Source organism: Globicephala melas, chromosome 13, assembly GCF_963455315.2.
Source record: "Globicephala melas chromosome 13, mGloMel1.2, whole genome shotgun sequence".
Classification (NCBI taxonomy): domain Eukaryota; kingdom Metazoa; phylum Chordata; class Mammalia; order Artiodactyla; family Delphinidae; genus Globicephala; species Globicephala melas.
In genome coordinates this window covers 15,568,076-15,591,273 of record NC_083326.1, presented here as the reverse complement: position 1 = coordinate 15,591,273, position 23,198 = coordinate 15,568,076, and the positions used below count along the sequence as shown (strand labels likewise).

At 37.5% G+C, this 23,198-nt stretch overlaps 1 long non-coding RNA gene across 1 annotated transcript in view; it reads left to right on the top strand.

The window, feature by feature from the left end:
• The window catches only part of LOC115859304 (uncharacterized), an 81,547-nt gene that overhangs the window by 30,791 nt on the left and 27,558 nt on the right, over positions 1 to 23,198 (top strand). Inside the window, exon 2 of the long non-coding RNA XR_009566393.1 lies at positions 15,436 to 15,504. This is a non-coding gene — a long non-coding RNA (uncharacterized lncRNA). The remainder of the gene's footprint in view (positions 1 to 15,435; positions 15,505 to 23,198) is intronic.

Genomic DNA, 23,198 nt, shown 5'->3' with positions numbered 1-23,198 from the left:
GGACAGTACCTGTCAGTGTTTCTTTTGTAGAGATTTTTAAAATCATTGCAAATCATAGCAGCCTCATTTTATTGACAAGTAAAACGATGTCTTACAAACATGTTCTAATTTAATCTTCGCAAGTTTTTTGATTTAGATACTGTTTACTGATGAGGAATTTGATCTATAATGGATGAGGCACATTGGAAGGTACATATATTGTAACAGAAAAACTCTTTAAAGTCGGGAGCCATGTCTTCTAACACCTTTTGTTGCTGATTTTGCCAGTGAAAGTAGTATCCCTTCTGTATAAAACAACAAAGTAGACTTCCATGAGAATTAAGAAACTTTACATGTTTGTAGCCTGTAAGTAAAAGTACCACTTTCAAGCTCTCTTTTTGGCTACAGTGATCTATTTCAGTGTATCTGTAGGAGCTGTTGTAAAATATCAAATTTTCACTGCTTCCTAAAATCACAAAAAATTTGTAGGAAAATTGGCCTTTGATTGCATCCCAAGGGACATGCATATACATTCATTTTATAACCTACATTCTGTAATTTCAAAATATACACACATTATCCTGACAACTCTATGGATGACTTTAGAATTATGTTTTGAATATAAGTTGATCATATGGACAAGAGTCCAATGAAAATTTTTAAAATTCTACTTTGTGTGTTTGTCAAAAACTGTCTAAGGGTGATTAATAATTTCTCCTAGATACAACTGCAACTTCCTCTGTATATTTAGGGTTCTGATTTTTCTTAGATCTTGTTTGATTCTACAAGAAAGGTGAATATTTTCAATAAGTTTTTTGAGAAAAATTCATAGATGTTTGTACTACATTTGGAAGCTCATTCCCCAGATCTAAATATGTCATGCTCTCTGAAGTAGGTATTGCCATAGAAATTTTTTTTATCTAATCCTCCCATGAAATACACAAATATATGAATTTAAATAATGGATTCTTTTTGAAATAACATTTTAATGTAAATGTTAGTTGCTAAACTACAGGTTAAGTGTACGTAAAATTAGACTCCTCTCAGATGTTTAGGTCATTTGACAAGGTTATTCGAAAAAGTAGACTTTCCTAAATAAATGCAGGTTTGGAAAATATTTTACCCAAATAATACATAAATTATTTTATGTACATTACTACAATGTTGGGATGAAAATGAGTACCTTAATTGTATGGCCTTTGCAAGTAAGGTTGTGCTTAGTCTGTTACTTTAGAGAATATTTATTAGCAGTTAGTTTATGTTCCAATATCTGATAGTATAAAAAAAAAGATTTGGAAAAAAAAGTACTACAAATTAAACAAATGAATTCCTTTTTCTAACTTGTCTGAAATTAGTCTGAATTTGAACATACGTTTTAAAATCTCATAATCTGATAATTCTGATAATCTCACTCTCCTGACTCCTTCAATTCTTCTCCTTTAGATAAATCACCAGATAAAATCCTGTACATAAGTCCTTGTACAGGGTTGTATTGGTTCTCCAATAGGAGAACAAATAGCAGAACTACAAATTTCAGAAGTTTTCCCACGTTATAAAAAAAAAAGATTGAAATAAGATACATTCCAGAGGATATCTTGGGAGATTGGGATTGACATATATACACTAATATGTATAAAATAGATAACTAATAAGAACCTGCTGTATAAATAAATAAATAAATAGAAAAAAAGAAGATATCATAAGATTGGGGGTAGTTATATTAATGTTGAAAAAATCTGAGCATTTTCAGACCAAAAAAAAAAAAAAAGATTTACAATTTCTTATTTAAAAAATCTTGTGGATTAACTATTCCTAAGTGTATCACTTATGTAAATTAATGTGTCTAAAATATTATGTTGCATTTCCATCAGAATTTAGTTTTTAATCCTTAGTTGTGTGAAGAAAAAAATGTATTTATCAAAAGTAAACATTAATGCATTCTATTCAAATATTGATAAATTCTGAAGGTTATGACCAAATTAATGAGGTTTTAGTGGTATTTTATGTTTACTCATGTTCAAGTAATCTTTTCCACATCTGTTAATATTAGAATTACTGATCTCAGACTGCTACCTACCAGAAGACTCAGACCTATTTGATTCCTTTTTATGTCACCAAAAACATCACCCTCTGCATACAGGAACATAACTAATGCAAATCAAAATCAATAACAATAAGTATCATTTAAATGAGAATTGTGAAATAGCAAAAACTCTTACAAATGCTAGATTATGGTTTCTTTTATTCAAGGAGTAGTTAGGATATCCATATTTTGGTAAGGAAAATGTCTTGGTACTTCTTTTAAACAGAACTGGAATCTGTGTGATAACCATGAGTACCAGATTTTGTACCACGGACTTTGTGCCATAGAGACAGTCCCCTAAACCCAATATATAAGACTTTTACCCAACCAATCTTGCACTGATGATATGTCCATTTTAGTTGTTTAAAAATAAGAGAATTTTTAAATTTTGTAGTATTTAGATGATAGAATTTATTTTCCAAAATACCAGTTCATCAGATTATTCATCCAAAGGGAATTTGTACTTCATTGCTAATACTTTTAAATACCTGCTAGTTCTGAGTTTATACTGATGCCATTTGAGAGGGTGAAGGCTGTTTTTATGAGAATGTACTCAGTGTAGAGTATTTACTCTACTGAGTATTTACTGAGTATTTACATCAGCTCAGAACGCAGATCAAATTAACTTGCAAATTGGCTTCAGCCTCTAGTCCAGAAAAGCATTCTAAGGATAATCCTTCCTCTCTATTTCCAGTTCTGGATCCATTAGGACAATTTTCCCTTCCAAAATCAAGATCTGTCTAAATATATTCTTGTCTTTTATTGACTTTCCTCCTGGTTCCCTAACCTTTTCAGCTGTTTATAACTGTTGTATTTTAGATTAGGTTTTTCATCCAGGGTAGGAAGCAGCATCTATTAAGCATTTCATTAATTGAAGAAACTCTTGCTCTTAGAAGGCAAAGAATAACTTGACAATTCTTATGTAGTGAAACTATATGCTGAAAATCATTCATGAATTGTGTGATAGTATATCCAAATGAGACATTATACATTTACTCTCATAGAGTACGTTAGTAAATTTGGAAGAAAACCAAACTGGAAATGTTTTGTCAAATATCCTAACAATATCTCCTTATCTTTGATACAGGCTTTTATCTGATTATCTGGTTAGTTCTCATTTCAAATTTCAAATTTCTTTTCACAGAGTAAAGTGTACAAAATACAGTGCAAATGACACGAAAATACTCACAGTTGAGAAAATGTGCTTCATGACTAATAAATTAGATACCTAGTTCCAAAATAACTACTAATATCATTGGCTATGACAAATGAGGGGATATAAGTGATAATGACACCAATATAAAAGATTTTATTATCTTTTCTATGATTTGTATATATTTAAAATGCATTATCTTCTAATTGCCATAAATAATAGTTCTAATGCAAATTGGAAAAGTGGTAAAAATAATAGATTTCTTTGCTTGACTCTTCAAATAAAAACCTGTGTCCAAATGAATTCTAAGTATCATTTGTTAATATTTTTTCTGCAAATTTCCCTTAAATGTTGATTACTAACATATTTTTCTGAAGTGATTTCAATCTTTCAACTAATAAAATTAGATTTTATTAAAATTAAAATTTTATTAAAATTATATTCTATTAAAATTGCATTTGATTAGTTGAAAGCTTGAAACCATTGAAGAAAAATAAAAAGAATGAGGGAATGAAATGGTAAATTGTTCGAAAAATCAGGAAGCTATTGTGTCAACTTGCCATGTTTCTGTATTATTGTGTATCATAGATCACTGAATCAGCATGCAAAAAAAAAAATGGAGAAATAAGCACGTATGTCTATGTGCTGCACAATTGGTATTACCCAATTGAATGAAAGCCTATACAGAACCGTGCATTAAAGGATTAACCTTGCCCAAAGTAAAGTTTGGCCCTTTGCCCCAAGCTCCTGGGAGGTAACCTGTAAATTCTTGGGATGTCCTAAGTGAGAGAAGTGTTTTTGTTTTTACCTGGGGACTGTAGGCCACACCAGATTGTCTATGCTAACAGTGTGATTTATGGGAGGAACTTTGGGCCCCATAGTTTCACCTGAACTTCTGAAGGGGCTGGAACTAAGGTCAATCCCATGGGCAGTCAGCCGTATCTATGTGACCAACCTCCAGAAAAATCTCTGGAAAATAAAAATCAGATAAGCTTCCCTGGTTAGCAGACCCCAACATATATGGTCATCTGATCTTTGACAAATATGACATTGCAGAGAAATAAGGAAATGCTACTATTTTCAGTATATGTTGTAGGATTCTTGACATCTCCCTCACATTGTATATATAAATCAATTTTAAGTGGGTTGCAGATTAAATGAGAAAGATAAAGCAATAAAGCCTTTAGAATAAACAGGAAAAAATTGTCATTCACTTGATAGGCAAATATTTCTTTTTTTTAATAAATGTATTTATTTTATTTATTCATTTTTGGCTGTGTTGGGTCTTTGTTGCTGCACACGGGCTTTCTCTAGTTACGGTGAGCAGATGCTGCTCTTCATTGTAGTGCGCGGGCTTCTCATTGCAGTGGCTTCTCTTGTTGCAGAGCACAGGCTCTAGGCATGCAGGCTTCAATAGTTGTGGCGTACAGGCTCAGTAGTTGTGGATCACAGGCTCTAGAGCACAGACTCAGTAGTTGTGGCGCACGGGCTTAGTTGCTCCACAGCAGGTGGGATCTTCCCAGACCAGGGCTCGAACCCGTGTCCCCTACATTGGCAGGCGGATTCTTAACCACTGCACCACCAGGGAAGCCTGGAAAATATTTCTTAAATAGAAAACAAACACAAAGAGAAACATTAATAAATTTGACTACTTAAAAATAAAGCATCCGTTTATCAAAAGACAGCATTTAGGAGTGAAAGGCAAGCCGCAGATAAGACAGAGATATCTGTAATACATATATTTAACAAAGCACAGATATGCAGAATTTATAAAGAGCTATCAATAAAAGAAAAGCAGAAAATCCAATAAGAAAATGGCAAAACACTTGAAGCAGCACTTCTAAAGAAAGACCCTAATGGCCAGTGAAATAAAAGGTACTTGTTATGGAGTAAAATATGTCCCTCCCAAAATTTGTATGTTGAAACTATAATAGTCTAAGTGCCTTCCCTCATGTAGATTATATTCTGGGGGAGAAACTTAGATAATGAACCAGTAGGCAAATATATAAATAACATGATTTCACAGAGTGAAAAGACTATGAAGAAAAACAACTTTTAAGTAAGGTAATGGAATATGGCATGTAAAGAGTAGTAATTGCATGTGGTAGTGAAGGATGGTACTTTCTAGTAAATCCTTAGAGATGAAAAAGATCTAGTGAAAAGAAGCTATTCAAAGTAAAACAGCAAGCACAAGAGACAGAAGCAATAGTTTGCTGAGGCCTCAAAGAATCCTAAAGGACCTAATTCCAGAAAGTGGCAAATCCTTTACAGGAGATATAAAACCCACAGCTGAGCTTATCGCTGGCAAAAGAGCAGACAGAAGAGGAATCCATCACAGATTATGATAAGGTAAAAACGGATGGACTTTTAACATTAACATGTGGGCTAAGTCATTTTGGAATGGCAAGGATGCCCACCACAGAGCACGTCTGCACTCAAACACCGTTTTCCCACACAGCTTCACCAACCACTTGGGAGTAGTGTGTCAGCAGCTGGGACACAGAAGGAGAGCTCAGAAAGAGTCTCCCTAGGGCACCTGTGTCCCCCTCCCCATTGCAGAGCAATCACCTATAGGAAGTGGTGGGAGGGCAGGCGATCGGGTAGACATCTATCAAAGATGCTCTGGGTTTTTTGCTATGAAAAGAGTGAGGAAGGGATGTTTAGAAAACATCCACCCAAGCCCCCCATCAACTGCCAAAAGCTGAGACTTGAACATGTAGACCAAGGGGGTCACTTAAAGGAATCAGGTTTTTAATCACCAAAGGCTGGAGGCAGGGTGAGAGAACTGTGAGAAATTCCAGATACCGCCCAGCATTTCAGAAACCAAAGGCTGGAGGCACAGAAGTAGAACTGAGAGAAATGAGGAGACATTCGGAGCCACCACAGAGCGCAGGGAGGCTGCCTTCTGAAGGAAGAGACAGCAGGACTGTGGAGATCTCTTGTAGGCACAGAAGTCAAGGAGCAGGGTGGGGAGCAAAGGGGACACTCCAGTGACCCAGAAACCTAGCAGCCAGGCTGTGAAGTAGGAAGAGATCTCTCAGGTGGCTCAGCTGTGAAGCATAGGCCAGATTGCTGTGCCGCCAGTTCTTAGCCTCATGCCCTGCAGATAGGAACGTCTCCATCCAACTCTCAAAATATTTGAAATCAGTGGTGAACTGACTCAGATTAAATAAGCAACAAAGCCCAGACCCAGGTAAACTATAGATCAGATGGATGTGCAGCAGATAAGTATCATTTGATTTATTGTCTACATTTTTATATGAAAATGCTAGCATGTAATCACAAATTACAAAATATACATGAACAAAAATAGAAAATGTGACATATAGACAAGATAAGGAATACTCTGTAGAAACACACCTGGAGATGGCTCCGTTGTTGAAATTATGACAGTGATTTTTTTGTGTGTGTGGTACTCGGGCCTCTCACTGTTGTGGCCTCTCCCGTTGCGGAGCACAGGCTCCGGACACGCAGGCCCAGTGGCCATGGCTCACGGGCCCAGCCGCTCCACGGCATGTGGGATCTTCCCAGACCGGGGCACAAACCCGTGTCCCCTGCATCGGCAGGCGGACTCTCAACCACGGCGCCACCAAGGAAGCCCTATGACAGTGATTTTAAACAACTATGAAAAAAAAATGCTGAAGGATCTATTGGAAGAAGTAGATAACATTCATGAAGAGATGGTAATTCCAGAAGTGTGACAACTCTAGAAAAGAACCATGTAGAATTGCTAAAAATTTAAAAAATAATATCACATATGAGAATTTATCTGGTAGATTAAATAGGAGACTGTTTAGAATCAGTGTACTTGAAGATGGGCCAATCCAAACTAAAAGGCAAAGTGATACAAAGTGTTTAAAAACACAGAAAAAAGCATCTGATATCTGTTGTCAGTACTTTCAGTCTAACATTCTTATCGCTGGATTCCCAGAAGATAAAGGGAGAAAATAAGGTGCACAGAAAACAATATATGTTTGAAAAAGAAAATAGTTGAGGACTTTCTGAAATAGAGAAAACATTGATCCACAGATGCAAAAATCTCAGCAAATTTTAATCAGAATTCAAAATAAAAACAAAGAAAAAGCAAAAACCTGGACATAGTCAGCCGTCGGGATTCAATCTGCGGTTGGTTGAATCCATGGATTTGGAATCCACGATACAGAGAGCTGTCTCTGCTACACAGTTTGAGATTAGGCACTTGAGCATCTACAGATTTTCGTATCCACCAGGGGTCCTGGAACTAATCCCCCCGCAGATACCCAGAGACAACTGTATAGTCAAACTCTTGAAAACCAAAAACAAATAACATATTAAAAGCAGCCAGAAATGTATTATATACAGAGATCCAATTCCAAAAACATCTGGAGTTGATGTGGGTTTGGGTTTCACTGTTGATATTGTTCTGTTCAGTTCTGTTGTTCTTCCAATTCTGCTCTTCCTGTACTTAGAGCAGGGCTTGGTGTAGGGGTGGGTGGGTGGGTTCTCATTTTTCTGGCTCCACCCTCAGCTTTCAGTAGTCCCTGAGCCCCTGCTGCAGAGAGGTTCTCTCTGCTTGCTCTGCTCCTTTCTCAGTGGGAGCGCTTTCACTCAGATCTATTTTTGTTGCCTGCTCAGCCTCTACCTTAGGCAGCCTCTGTTTATCTGACCCTTGGGGATGAATCGCTGTCAGCGCGCTCAGACGTGTATCTGTGATTTGTCTTAGGCCCCTGAGCCTCCTCCAGGGTTAGCAGGAAAAGCCCAGCTCCTGCTACTGGGTATTTTCAAGTACTGTACTCCCCCATAGTAAATTATTTATAAATTTTTGCTTGAAATGGATGCGGAATCCTGAACCCGCCATGGTGTCCTGCCCCCCTCCCAGATGCAGAAAGTTTTTCTCAAAGCAATTGATCTTTGCCAGTATCCTGAGCGAGAGGTCTTTCTATCCTCATCCAAAGACAGAGGGGTTTTTGCTTCTGTTTCTTTCTCAGAGTTAATGAATTTTTAATCAGCCCTTGGAGTTGAGTGATTGCTACTGATATCCTAGGGTTTTAAAGTTTATGCTTCATAGCAGTGAATGATCAAGGAAATCTGGCAGGATTTTGCATCTGTGCCCCAGCAGTACTCAGTCACCTCCCATACCTGTACCACCAAATGGGGCCCCTCTTGTCTCCCACCATACCCCTAGCCTTTCTCGTGAGCACCTGTTGGAGAGCTACTCAAAAAAGATGGTAAGCGAGCATAAACTCCCCTTGGGTCAGGGGGTTTTAGCTATTCTAATCTGATGCTAGCCCACGTTTCTTCTTTCATAATGTGTTACAGTTCTAGCCAACTTTTTTCTTACTTGTTTGTATGGCATTCACATCTTCTATTCTCTAAGATAAGAGTTCCTGTGCCCCAGTTCTCACTGAAAAGTATTGTCTCTCATGGGAATGTAGTTTACTTGACTTGACTTTAACTCTCTGGTGAGCTCAATAAAAAAGTAATGATTTTGTAGATTACCTGGCTTTTTTCTTTCATTGTTAGTTTGAAGATGATACTCTCTTGAAGCTTTCTGCATCTTAAGCAGAAGCAGAATTCAAGGGTGTTTTTATATGTTTACTTACCTCTAGAGTAAGAAGCAATCTGTTAAGATGTGATACATTCAGAGTATATAAATTCCCCTTGTCCCTGCTTATACCCACTTGCGTTTTACTAGAATTATGCAAGCGTTTTATAACAGAAAGAGAGATGTTTCTGAACCTGACCTAATTTTTATTTGTAATGACAGGGCTGGACTATAGGGCATACCCACATATGTGACCTGAATGAGATGAGTGAGCATATAACATGTTAAACATTGGTGGACAGAAATATTATCTCATATTATTATTAAGTGCTTGTATTAGTGCTTGTCTTTAAGGTGATGTGAAATAGTAGAGAACAAAAACAAACCAAACAAACCCATTATTTTTTCTGCTTCCACTCACTTTATCCCTGGTGTTATAACCTCCATGTCGGGATTAGTGCCCACTCCCCCTACAATGCAATCAACACTCATTCATACTCTTTGCCCTTCTGTGGCAATCTCTGCAAAGTTGAAAATGACTATTCATATTGACCTTTTCAGAAAGAAAGACTAGAGGCCCATTTTTCTGCTCAGCATAGATGTTGGTATTTTTTTTTAAAACCAGATCCAGAACAGTAGAGGGAAAAAAACTCATATCACTACGTCTCTTTCAAGAGAGAACAAAATGGCTTACAATAAACATTTAATAATGAACGAATGATAACTTCTGATTATCATTGTTAATTGAAATCCATACATCTTATAATCAATGAATTTCTCCTCCAGCCCCAGATGTTGGCAGTAGCTAATTGCCACTTAATGTTCATCTCTTTCCCATTTCTTTTTCTTTTTTTAATTGTTTTTATAGTGGGGAATTGGGAGAAGCTACATGAGGGGCCGTTATCTAGATAAAAACTTCAACTACAAATTCTAGATTTTATTTTGATTTTTGGACCTAATTCAAGTGATTTTATTCAGCTTTGTGAGTCCCTCTAATCTGTGGCTGCAATAAGCCACATCTATAATTTACAAAATGCACGGTAATAGGGAAGTCATTTCAGCTTCCCTTTAAAAATGAATGTGATTAAAAATATCTCTCTTGTTTACCTTGTTTTCTTTCAGGATCAAATGAGATTACAAAAGCCAGCGTTTTTGCTCATTCCTGAACTATGTGTATAATCAGTATGTGTCTGACTCTTTTTAGGTCTCTGTGGACTGTATTAGGGTTTAGATTCTTGGTGTATCAAGGCCTACCACAAAATAGGCACAATCTAATTGTTGATAAAATGAATTAACCTAATTGTAATATAAGGGTAATCATAAGTAGAATATATAGAAAAATGGATTTGTAACTTATTTTTAATTTCTTATAAAACAATATAGAACCATGCATGTAGTGAAAATTCCACATATATGATATCATTGACTTATTAATTGGAAATGGAAAATTGGTCCTCATTTCCCTGAGCTTGTTTATTCCAATTCCCATCTATATGATCTATGGAAAGTTTCTGTAAAATAGAAGTAATATTTGTGCTTATTATATTATACATTTATAATATATAAATTATAATCCACATAATTTATATATAAATGTATGATATGTACATTTATAAAAATAATAACATTTGTCATTTTGCTATTTTATCCTGATGCTATAATTCCTAGGAAAGGCTTACTGTAGAATAATTACTTCTTAAATCATTTGGTTCCCTTTCCTTTTTCCTCAGGTACTTGTAAGATGTGAGAACATTGTGCTATACACATTCTATTTAGAAAGATTTATGCATTCTCCAAACTTCAGATACTAAATTCATTTTTATCATGTTTAATTAGTGAATTCAAATAATCCAAAAGTATTATTAAGCTACTAGTATTATTGAGTAGGCTAAATAGTAATTTAAACATAAAATAATGCAACATTTGCTATAAAACATTAAAAAAAACCAACTAAACCAAGAAAAAGCAAAGGTAAAATAAGTATCTTTCTTAAACTCCTACAATCCTTCAGTCTTTGGCTTACATTTAATATCCTCAGGGAAAATTTAAAGGGCCTCTGGAAAAGCCCAGCTCCTTCTACTAGATATTTTCAAGTACTGTACTCCCCCTACAGTAAATTATTTATAAATTTTTGGTCTTCTCTTTTCCTTGTTAAAATGTAGGCTTTGTAAGGGAAGTGACCATTTAGGTCTTATTCATCACTGTTTTTTTCAGCCCTTAGAATAGTGTCTGGAACACAGGAGGCCAGCTCACAGCATCTATTCAACAAGTATTTATTGATCTTAAATGTAATTAAATTCATAGTTTCCATTATAAATAGCACCATATTATGATGCTATTTTATCCAGATGCCAAAAAATTATCATCCTTGATTCCAAGATCATGCAACTAAAACTAATTTCTTGTAATGAACTTCTTCCCAGGTAGATCTATCAACTGGGAAAGAATGCACTGGTGTCAATAATTTCAAATATTCCAGTTTCTTGACAAATATATTTATTACTGGGAAAATTTTAAAGGCATGCAACATTTTTGGTTTGGGGAATTAGATGATTGAAGAAGAATTACTATCCACAAAAGATTTGAGTGAACTGAACATGATGATTGAAAACTAAACAGATTAATATTACTTTGTTTCTTAGGGGAATAATATTACTTTGTTTCTTAGGGGTATAAACAAATGTCATAGGAGCTTTGTTTTAAAATGAAAAAAAAAAATAGTAACCCACATCCAAAGATGAATGTAGAAATACAGAAGTAATAGACACAAAAGTTTATTCCTTCCTTTAGATTTTTCATACTTTCTCATAAGTTTCGTAGGTTTTTGCTCTTGGCCATCAAATTATTGTAATAGTGGGGGCTTCCCTGGTGGCGCAGTGGTTGGGAGTCTGCCTGCCAATGCAGGGGACATGGGTTCATGCCCCGGTCCAGGAGGATCCCGCGTGCCGCGGGGCGGCTGGGCCCGTGAGCCATGGCCGCTGAGCCTGCACGTGCGGAGCCTGTGTTCCGCAGCGGGAGAGGCCGCAGCAGTGAGAGGCCCGCGTACCGCAAAAAAAAAAAAAAAAAAAAAAAATTGTAATAATGGTACAATTCCAATATAAGTAAAATTCTTTAAATTACTGTTGTTTCATATCACTTAAAAAAATAGTTAAGGATTTGTCACTGGCATTATGTTAAAAAAAACCATTTTATTATTGCACATTATTTTTGTCCTTTATTACACAAAAAAGTTTTTACATATATACATATGTATACATAATATTTTTAATTTCCAAAATTTTTGTTGTTATTCACAAGATATTATATATGAAGTCCATTTTCAATTCATATTTTATTAATTTCATCCATAAGCATAAATATCTTAATAATTATGAGTAAAGGAGCTACAGATAAGATAATGGCATACTCTCTCTGAAAGCAGATTGTATTTTGCTATGAAAACATGACAACAGTATGGTTCTAATTACCTCTTATATTTTAGAGAGTGGCAGCCGGCCAATGAACTGTATTTTTTTTTCTCCTAAAAGGATATAATCAAACAAATGGTAGCTAAAGCTTTTGTGGACTCTTGGATATGTAAATTAAGCACGCTTCTTAACAAGTTATTTTGTCATCCTGATGAGTGGAAACATTGATTTTCAAGACTAATTATACTCACTGTTTTTAAAATAAGCAAGGGGCTTTGCATTATGTAATTTTGCAAAGCGTCGGAATTAGACAGGCAGGTTCCCTGCAGGTCAGGCCTCCTCAGAAGAAGTCCAGGATGTTTACATAAAAGTCACCTTGGTGGAGGAGGTGAGGTTGATCATTCAGCAATTCACCATGGGGCCACATTGCATTTTGAAGTCAACTGGAACTGTCTGCTTAGACACACCTTTGCAAATGTCAATGAAGGTCTGCTTCTGTAAATAGCCACTAACTACTAATACATCTTTACTGGTAAAATAAGTCTAGACCCAGTGATGAAAAGCACCATTCCTCCAGCATAAAAATATGTTTTTGTTGACCTAGTCAAATGTCTTGTGAGTCTATGAGATTCATTGAACAAATCTGTTTTATGCCAAATGGTTTCAAAGAGAGTCCCGTGCGAGGAGTTAGCACTTAGGTTTTGGAGTTATCCAAAGAAATATAGAACTAACAGTCCTTTCCAAGGAAAGCAGCATATAACTAGATACTATAAAACAAGATTATATTTTATACTTCTGATTTTCAACTACAAGGAAATTCAGGTTTTTCAGGGAACACAGGAATATATCACTTAGACTAAAATTTCTGAACTGTTTTCTTTTAAGCACATTTAGGGTGTAGATCTGTGGACTAGAACTTAGTGTCAAGAGTAAGTGGAGGGGCTTCCCTGGTGGCACAGTGGTTGAGAGTCCGCCTGCCGATGCAGGGGACACGGGTTCGTGCCCTGGTCCAGGAAGATCCCACATGCCGCGGAGCGGCTGGGCCTGTGAGCCATGGTCGCTGACTGCGCGTACGGAGCCTGTGCTCCGCAACGGGAGAGGCCACAACAGTGGGAGGCCCGCGTACTGCAAAAAAAAAAAAAAAAACAAGAATAAGTGGAAAATATACATAAGCCGGAAATTTGTGTTCAAGTCTCATGTTGGGTATCAGCATACTTAGAGCACTAAATTTATTAGGTAACAGAAAACAGAGTCTCCTTTCAGTGTTCCTTACTCAGAATTTTGCTCAAGAAATATCTTTCTGATTTAAAAAGACTATCCTCCTACGGTTGATTCTGGGCAGCGGCTACCACAATGCTGTTTACCTGAACTCTTCCTGAAAATCAATTTGCCTCCACTAAACCTGATATATTCCTGCTGGAGAGGAACCCAAATGGAGGAAGGACTTCTGTATCCACATCAGCACATGCACAAGTCTTCAAAGACTCAATGACAAGCACATTCTGGGGTTGACAGTAGCATTATTGCTAGTGGCAGTGGATGTATTTGCAAGATTCAAATCTGTACTCTGTAACTGTAAATCCTTATTCTCTATCTCCTGGTTTCCCCAATCTTAGGATATACCTGGATAGTTCATGATCAAATTAAAAGTCACAGTTGGAGAAGTAAAACTAATTTAACAGGTTTTTATATTTTTTTTATTTTCCCATCCTCAATACTAAAGAGGTGAAAAGGTGAATTAAACATGACTCAGTTGCATGTTGTATAACTACATAGAGAGGTGACATAACATTTGTAGAAAATCAATTTCATGAGCCAGGCACTGCATTAGGGACTTCATACATATTATTTTCTTTAATCCTCACAGCAGTCCTATGAGATTGGAATTACTGGCCTTGTTTGACCAAAGAAGCTGAGGGTTACAATCGTTAGTGACTCACCTGTAGATATGACACCCAGCTACTAAGCTACAAAGCTGGAATTCAAACCAGATTTGTCTGATCTAAATTCTGTGCCCATTTCATAATCTGAGCAAAAGAATTTCAGGATTTTAACTATGAAGCAGAATTCAGTCACCCAGTACAATTATTCATTTGATGCTTGAATTGCATCTAAAATAACTCTTAATTAGTCATCAGCTGAGGTTTAAAGATTGCTAATATTGATGAGCGCTTTTAAGATCTACTCTCTTAGCAACTTTCAAATGTGCAATAAAGTATTATTAATCATAGTCATCGTGCTGTGCATTACATCCCCAGGACTTATTTAGTATTTTATATTGTGCTGATCATTTTGAAATATATACAAATATCTCATCATTATGTTGTACACCAGAAACTACTTTATATGTCAATTATATCTTAATAAATAAATAATATAAGCATAAATGCATAGTAAATTGGGGCCTAAAACTTAAAAGAAAAAGGATTGCTAATAATAAAAAACTGAGAACAGTTTATTTAGCTCAAAAAATTCTATAGTTGTCCTGTCTGACATCTTAGAAACTAGCCATAGGTGGCTGTTCAAATTAAAATTAAGTAAAACAAAAAAATTCAGTTCTTCAGTCTCGCCACATTTCAAGAGCTCAGTAACCTCATGTGGCTGACGGCTACCGTACTGGACAGCATATGTAGACACACACGTACATACAGACATATATATTCTCCCTGTATTCTTTAAGTGAACTCATCCACAAACACATAAGCCTCCAAAAGTGTTAATGCACTGCTCCCTTTCACACGGTGCTGTGAAATGGCTTTCTCTCCCCCAAAACAGTAACACAATTATCAAATTTCATTGAGACCCAGATGGGAGAAGATGAGTCTACACAGGATGATTATCACATATTGAGTTCAGCAGAGAACTAGCGTGATGGAATTGGGGACTCTCTGTGTCTAGAGAGATGGACAACTGAGAGAGTGCAGAAGTCAGCAGCCCAATAATACTGATACATCTATTCTTGGATAAAACCTGGGACTTGGATATTTTCTCTATCCATCTAATTAATAACTTACATAATCTGATAATACAGTAGAAATATGTGTGTGCATGTATACATATGTGTATAAGTGTGTGTTTATGCAACCTAAAGTCTGCTATATATCACAAACAAGATTGCCTTAATCAATGACTAAGCAAACCATGGAGTATTTTTTCTAAAGAGGCTAAAAAATTCATTGTTTCTAAGTAGGTTTAAATACAATCTCTTGGGGCCAATTGTTGGATTAAAAACCATTTTGCTCTTCTATACATCTTACTTAATCTCTTACTCTTAATCTCTTACTTACAGGGAAATGTTAATAAGGACTTCAAAACTCACAACCAAAGAGCTCCAAGGGACATAGATGCCAGCCAAAAGGTGGGCAATGTTTTTGTCTAATATTTCACAATGTCTTATAATAGCTGTTGGTCTTCAGTGACATCTGGGTACATGAAATTGTCAAAAAAAGCTACTATGCACAGTGGAAATTTCCCTTTTCTAGCATCCAGTTATTTTTTGTTTTTATTAACAAAATATTTTAAAAGTCATGCAGACTGCAAGAAATGACTTGAATCAATAAATATTCAATCAACAAATATATTTTACTTAAGGGTTTGTAAGCTTGATTTATAACTTTTTAATTATTTTTGTGGTAAGAATACTCAACATAAAATCTACCCTCTTAACAAATTTTAAGGACAATATCGACACTAAGCTGTATAGTCGATGTCAGAATGTATCTTACATAACTGAAACTTTGTGCCCTTGACCATCATCTTCATACTGCCCCCTACCCCCAGCCCCTGGAAATCACCATTCTATTCCCTGTTTCTATGAGTTTGAGTTAATAAGGTATTTGTCTTTCTATGTCTGGCTTATTTTATTTAGCATAATATCCTCCAGTTTCATCCATGTATAGCAAATGGAAGAATTTTCTTTTTTTAAGACTGAATAATATTCTGTTGAATGTGTATACCACATTTTCTTTATTCATTAGTCTGCCGATGTATATTTAGGTTGTATTCCTATCTTGGCTATTGTGAATAATGATGCAATGAACATGGGAGTGCAGGTGTCTCCTGGAGGTGCTGATTTCAGTCCTTTGCATAAATACCCGGAAGTGGGATTGCTGGATCATTTGGTAGTTAGACTTTTAACTTTCTGAGGAAACTTCACACTGTTTTTAATAATGGATGTACCAATTGACATTTCCATCATTAGTGTACCAGGATTCCCTTCTCTCTACATCCTCTCTAACATGTCATTATTTTGTTTATTAAATATTAGCTATCCTAACAGATGTGAGGTGGTATCTGATTGTGGTTTTAATGTGCACCCCCTGATGATACTGGGGAAGTATCCTTAGAAAAATTGAGCGACTTGCCGAAGTTCAGAGTCACTAAGTGGTGTAATCAGGTATTAAAGCAAGGTTGCCTAACTCCAAAGACTGGTGTTTGATTAATCCCCCCATATTTTTGTGATCTTTTTTAAAAAAAAGAATCATTTTTAAAAGGGTAAAACCAGGGATAGATTACTTTTGGGATGTACAGAGTGAAATTCATCCAAAAATAACCAAATTCAATATTCTTAAATATTTGAGAATATGATGCATTAATATTCAAGTCAAACTCAAATATTTATCAACCAGTTACCTAAGTGCTTCACAGATACCAAACCACCTACAACCATATGCCTGAAGAACCACTTCACAATGAAATTTGATTGAACTACTAATATAGTTAGAGATTTTGTAGATTTGTATAACTTAGAGAATTTAAATCAAGATCACCTTTATACAGATGAGTGACATGAACCTTAGGAGACAACGTGACATGCTAAAGATTAATTTTTCTCCCCAATTACACTTCTCTCAAGAAAAAAAAATCATAGGAGCTCTGGAAATGAAGGTATGGTCTTTGAAATTTGCTCATTGCTCTGGAATCACCTTTAGGTGCTTTACTTGAAGAAGGAAAGTATGTTTTCTCCTCTTCCCTGTACAAAATCATGGGAAGTTAAAATCAGGTTCATGTGGGCATCAGACAGGCCGTAACAAGGAGAAGCTGTGTAAAATAGGCAGGGTTCACAACAGAAAATAGGGACAAGCCAAGAATATTAGTTAGTTACAAGGCCATAGAATACATTGCAATAGTGAGATACAAGACAAAAGGCTAAATCTAAAAGTCTGAAGTTAGGTCAGTATTAAATAAATATATCCTAGAACAGGGATAACTCTACGTGAGTAGTTTCTGAAAGTTCTTAAGGTATGGTATCTCTGCTTTCTGGATCTGAATTCATCTGAACATGGGGTAATTTCAGAATAATTTATAAAATCTAATATTTGTTGAGAAATAGGAAATAGATTATATCACACCATAAGTTTTTAAGTTTTAAGATTTAAGTTTTAAGATTCATGTCTGCTGAATTTTCAAATATAGCCATATCCTACCTTTATTGTCATTAGCTCTATGGTTGTCCATGGGAATCCAGAAATTCCTTTATATCCAGTGCTTTTAGTATCTTGGGAATTTTCTTATAAATTCCAGACATTTCCATGATAATATTTCAGATACCACAGCTTCTGCTACACATAGTTTACAAGACACCCACACCACTGTGTGCAATTTCCCTCCAACCCCCTCTGGAAATCCACCAGAAAATAACCCACAAGGACAGGTGGTCTGCAAGCCACTTCTGATATATGCATCCACTGTATCTTTCTGCATACTTTGTACTTTGGTGGGTATGCCTAAAGTGCAATAGTATGAATGTCTGTTCAATAGGTCAGGTATTGACTATAACTCATAGCAAGCAAGTGCTAAATCCATCCCAATAATTTTTCTGCCTAAATCAATGGGCATTGGTTATTTTAAAACAGGAATCATTAAGAGTGACAGATCTCAAAGCTATTGCTAGGAATATATATTAATACAAACAGCATCCATGTTATACTTGATGCTGTGGCATAGAAAGCAGAAAATAAATATGCTTATATCCCTAGTTGGATTATATTCCCTTCTTGGAATATGCTAATTAAAAGTCAACCAGAGATTGACATATATACACTAATATGTATAAAATGGATAACTAGTAAGAACCTGCTGTATAGAGGGAGAGCTTCAAGATGGCGGAAGAGTAAGACGTGGAGATCACCTTCCTCCCCACAGATATACCAGAAATACATCTACATGTAGAACAGCTCCTACAGAACACCTACTGAACGCTTGCAGAAGACCTCAGACCTCCCAAAAGGCAAGAAACTCCCCACGTACCTCGGTAGGAAAAAAGAAAAAACAGAGACAAAGCATAGGTACGGTACCCGCACCAGTGGGAGGGAGCTGTGAAGGAGGAAAGGTTTCCACACACTAGGAAGCCCCTTTGCGGGCAGAGACTGCAGGTGGTGGAGGGGGAAAACTTTGGAGCCACAGAGGAGAGCGCAGCCACAGGGGTGCGGAGGGCAAAGCGGGGAGATTCCCGCACAGAGGATCGGTGCTGACCAATACTCACCAGCCCGAGAGGCTTGTCTGCTCACCCGCCGGGGCAGGCGGGGCTGGGAGCTGAAGCTCGGGCTTCGGTAGAGCGCAGGGAGAGGACTGGGGTTGGCGGCATGAACACAGCCTGCAGGGGGTTAGTGCACCACGGCTAGCCGGAAGGGAGTCCGGGAAAAAGCCTGGACCTGCCGAAGAGGCAAGAGACTTTTTCTTCCCTTTTTGTTTCCTGGTGCGCGAGGAGAGGGGATTAAGAGCGCTGCTTAAAGGAGTTCCAGAGACGGGCGCGAGCCGCGGCTAACAGCGCGGACCCCAGAGACAGACATGAGATGCTAAGGCCGCTGCTGCCGCCACCAAGAAGCCTGTGTGCGAACACAGGTCACTATCCACACCCCCCTTCGGGGGAGCCTGTGCAGCCCGCCACTGCCAGGGTCCCGGGACCCAGGGACAACTTCCCCGGGAGAATGCACGGCACACCTCAGGCTGATGCAACATCACGCTGGCCTTTGCAGCCCCGCATCCGTACCCCTCCGTACCCCTGGCCTGAGTGAGCCAGGGCCCCCGAAACAGCTGCTCCTCTAACCCTGTCCTGTCTGAGCGAAGAACAGATGCCCTCAGGTGACCTACACGCAGAGGCGGGACCAAATCCAAAGCTGAACCCTGGGAGCTGTGCGAACAAAGAAGAGAAAGGGAAATCTCTCCCAGCTCTGTGCCACTCAGGTGGGAGAGGCAAGTTCAGGACACTGGTCCACAAGAGACCTCCCAGCTCCACGTAATATCAAATGGCAAAAATCTCCCAGAGATCTCCATCTCAACGCCAAGAATAAGCTCCACTCAAGGACCAGCAAGCTACAGTGCTGGACACTCTATGCCAAACAACAGGCAAGACAGGAACAAAACCCCATCCATTAGAACAGAGGCTGCCTAAAATCATAATAAGGCCACAGACACCTCAGAACACACCACCAGATATGGAACTGCCCACTAGAAAGACAAGATCCAGCCTCATCCACCAGAACACAGGCACTAGTCCCCTCCACCAGGAAGTCTACAGAACCCATTGAACCAACCTTAGCCACTGGGGACAGACACCAAAAACAACAAGAACTACGAACCTGCAGCCTGTGAAAAGGAGACCCCAAACACAGTAAGTTAAGCAAAATAAGAAGACAGAGAAACACACAGCAGATGAAGGAGCAAGCAAAAACCCATCAGACCTAACAAATGAAGAGGAAATAGGCAGTCTACCTGAAAAAGAATTCAGAATAATGATAGTAAAGATGACCCAAAATCTTGGAAATAGAATGGAGAAAATACAAGAAATGTTTAACAAGGACCTAGAAGAACTAAAGAGCAAACAAACAGTGATGAACAACACAATAAATGAAATTAAAAACTCTCTAGAAGGAATCAATAGCAGAATAACTGAGGCAGAAGAACGGACAAGTGACTTGGAAGATAAAATAGTGGAAATAACTACTGCAGAGCAGAATAAAGAAAAAGGAATGAAAAGAATTGAGGCCAGTCTCAGAGACCTCTGGGACAACATTAAACACACCAACATTCGAATTATAGGGGTTCCAGAAGAAGAAGAGAAAAAGAAAGGGAATGAGAAAATATTTGAAGAGATTATAGTTGAAAACTTCCCTAATATGGGAAAGGAAATAGTTATTCAAGTCCAGGAAGCCCAGAGAGTCCCATACAGGATAAATCCAAGGAGAGACACGCCAAGACACATATTAATCAAACTATCAAAAATTAAATACAAAGAACAAATATTAAAAGCAGCAAGGGAAAAACAACGAATAACACATAAGGGAATCCCCATAAGGTTAACAGCTGATCTTTCAGCAGAAACTCTGCATGCCAGAAGGGAGTGGCAGGACATACTTAAAGTGATGAAGGAGAAAAACCTGCAACCAAGATTACTCTACCCAGCAAGGATCTCATTCAGATTTGATGGAGAAATTAAAACCTTTACAGACAAGCAAAAGCTAAGAGAATTTATCACCACAAAACCAGCTTTACAACAAATGCAAAAGGAACTTATCTAGGCAGGAAACACAAGAGAAGGAAAAGACCTACAATAATAAACCCAAAACAATTAAGAAAATGGTAATAGGAACATACATATCAATAATTACCTTAAATGTAAATGGATTAAATGCTCCAATGAAAAGACATAGACTGGCTATATGGATACAAAAACAAGACCCGTATATATGCTGTCTACAAGAGAACCACTTCAGAGTTAGGGACACATACAGACTGAAAGTGAGGGGATGGAAAAAGATATTCCATGTAAATGGAAACAAAAGAAAGCTGGAGTAGCAGTTCCCATATAAGACAAAATAGACTTTAAAACAAAGACTAGGGCTTCCCTGGTGGCGCAGTGGTTGAGAGTCCGCCTGCCGATGCAGGGGACACGGGTTCGTGCCCCGGTCTGGGAAGATCCCACATGCCGCGGAGCGGCTGGGCCCATGAGCCATGGCCGCTTAGCCTGCGTGTCCGGAGCCTGTGCTCTGCAACAGGAGAGGCCACAACAGTGAGAGGCCCGCATACCGCCAAAAAAAAAAAAAAAAAAAAAACCAAAGACTATTATAAGAGACAAAGAAGGACACTACATAATGATCAAGGGATCAATCCAAGAAGAAGATATAACAATTGTAAATGTTTATGCACCCAACATAGGAGCACCTCAATACATAAGGCAAATACTGACAGCCATAAAAGGAGAAATCGACAGTAACACAATAAAAGTAGGGGACTTTAACACCCCACTGTCACCAGTGGACAGACCATCCAAAATGAAAATAAATAAGGAAACACAAGCTTTAAATGATACATTAAACAAGATGGACTTAATTGATATTTATAGGACATTCCATCCAAAAACAACAGTATACACATTCTTCTCAAGTGCTCATGGAATATTCTCCAGGATAGATCGTATCTTGGGTCACAAATCAAGCCTTGGTAAATTTTTAAAAATTGAAATCATATCAAGTATCTTTTCCGACCACAACACTATGAGACCAGATATCAATTACAGGAAAAAATCTGTAAGAAATACAAACACATGGAGGCTAAACAATACACTGCTTAATACCCAAGAGATCACTGAAGAAATCAAAGAGGAAATCAAAAAATACCTAGAAACAAATGACAACGAAAACACAACAACCCAAAACCTATGGGATGTAGCAAAAGCAGTTATAAGAGGGAAGTTTATAGCTATACAAACCTACCTTAAGAAACAAGAAACATCTCAAATAAACAACTTAACCTTATACCTAAAGCAATTAGAGAAAGAAGAACAAAAAACCCCAAAGTTAGCAGAAGGAAAGAAATCATAAAGATCAGATCAGAAATAAATGAAAAAGAAATAAAGGAAACGATAGCAAAGATCAATAAAACTAAAATCTGCTTCTTTGAAAAGATAAACAAAATTGATAAACCATTAGCCAGACTTATCAAGAAAAAAGGGAAAAGACCCAATAGAATTACAAATGAAAAAGGAGAAGTAACAACTGACACTGCAGAAATACAAAGGATCATGAGAGATTACTACAAGCAACTGTATGCCAATAAAATAGACAACCTGGAAAAAATGGACAAATTCTTAGAAATGCACAACCTTCTGAGACTGAACCAGGTAGAAATAGAAACTATGAACAGACCAATCACAAGCACTGAAATTGAGACTCCAATTAAAAATCTTCCAACAGGGCTTCCCTGGTGGTGCAGTGGTTGAGAGTCCGCCTGCCGATGCAGGGGACACGGGTTCGTGCCCCGGTCCGGGAAGATCCCACATGCCGCGGAGTGGCTGGGCCTGTGAGCCATGGCCGCTGGGCCTGCACGTCCGGAGCCTGTGCTCCGCAACGGGAGAGGCCACAACAGTGAGAGGCCAGCGTACCAGAAAAAAAAAAAAAAAAAAAATCTTCCAACAAACAAAAGCTCAGGACCAGATGGCTTCACAGGCGACTTCTATCAAACATTTAGAGAAGAGCTAACACCTATCCTTCTCAAATTCTTCCAAAATATAGCAGAAAGAGGAAAACTCCCAAACTGATTATACGAGGCCACCATCACTCTGATACCAATCCACACAAAGATGTCACAAAGAAAGAAAACTACAGGCCAATATCACTGGTGAGCATAGGTGCAAAAATCCTCAACAAAATACTAGCAAACGGAATCCAACAGCACATTAAGAGGATCATACACTATGATCAAGTACGGTTTATCCAAGGAATGCAATGATTCTTCAGTATATCAAATCAATCAACATGATACACCATATTAACAAAGTGAAGGAGAAAAACCATATGATCATCTCAGTAGATGCAGAGAAAGCTTTTGACAAAATTCAACACCCATTTATGATAAAAACCCTGTAGAAAGTAGGCATAGAGAGAACTTTGCTCAACATAATAAAGGCCATATATGACAAACCCACAGCCAACATCGTCCTCAATGGTGAAAAACTGAAACCATTTCCACTAAGATCAGGAACAAGACAAGGTTGCCCACTCTCACCACTCTTATTCAACATAGTTTTGGAAGTTTTAGCCAGAGCAATCAGAG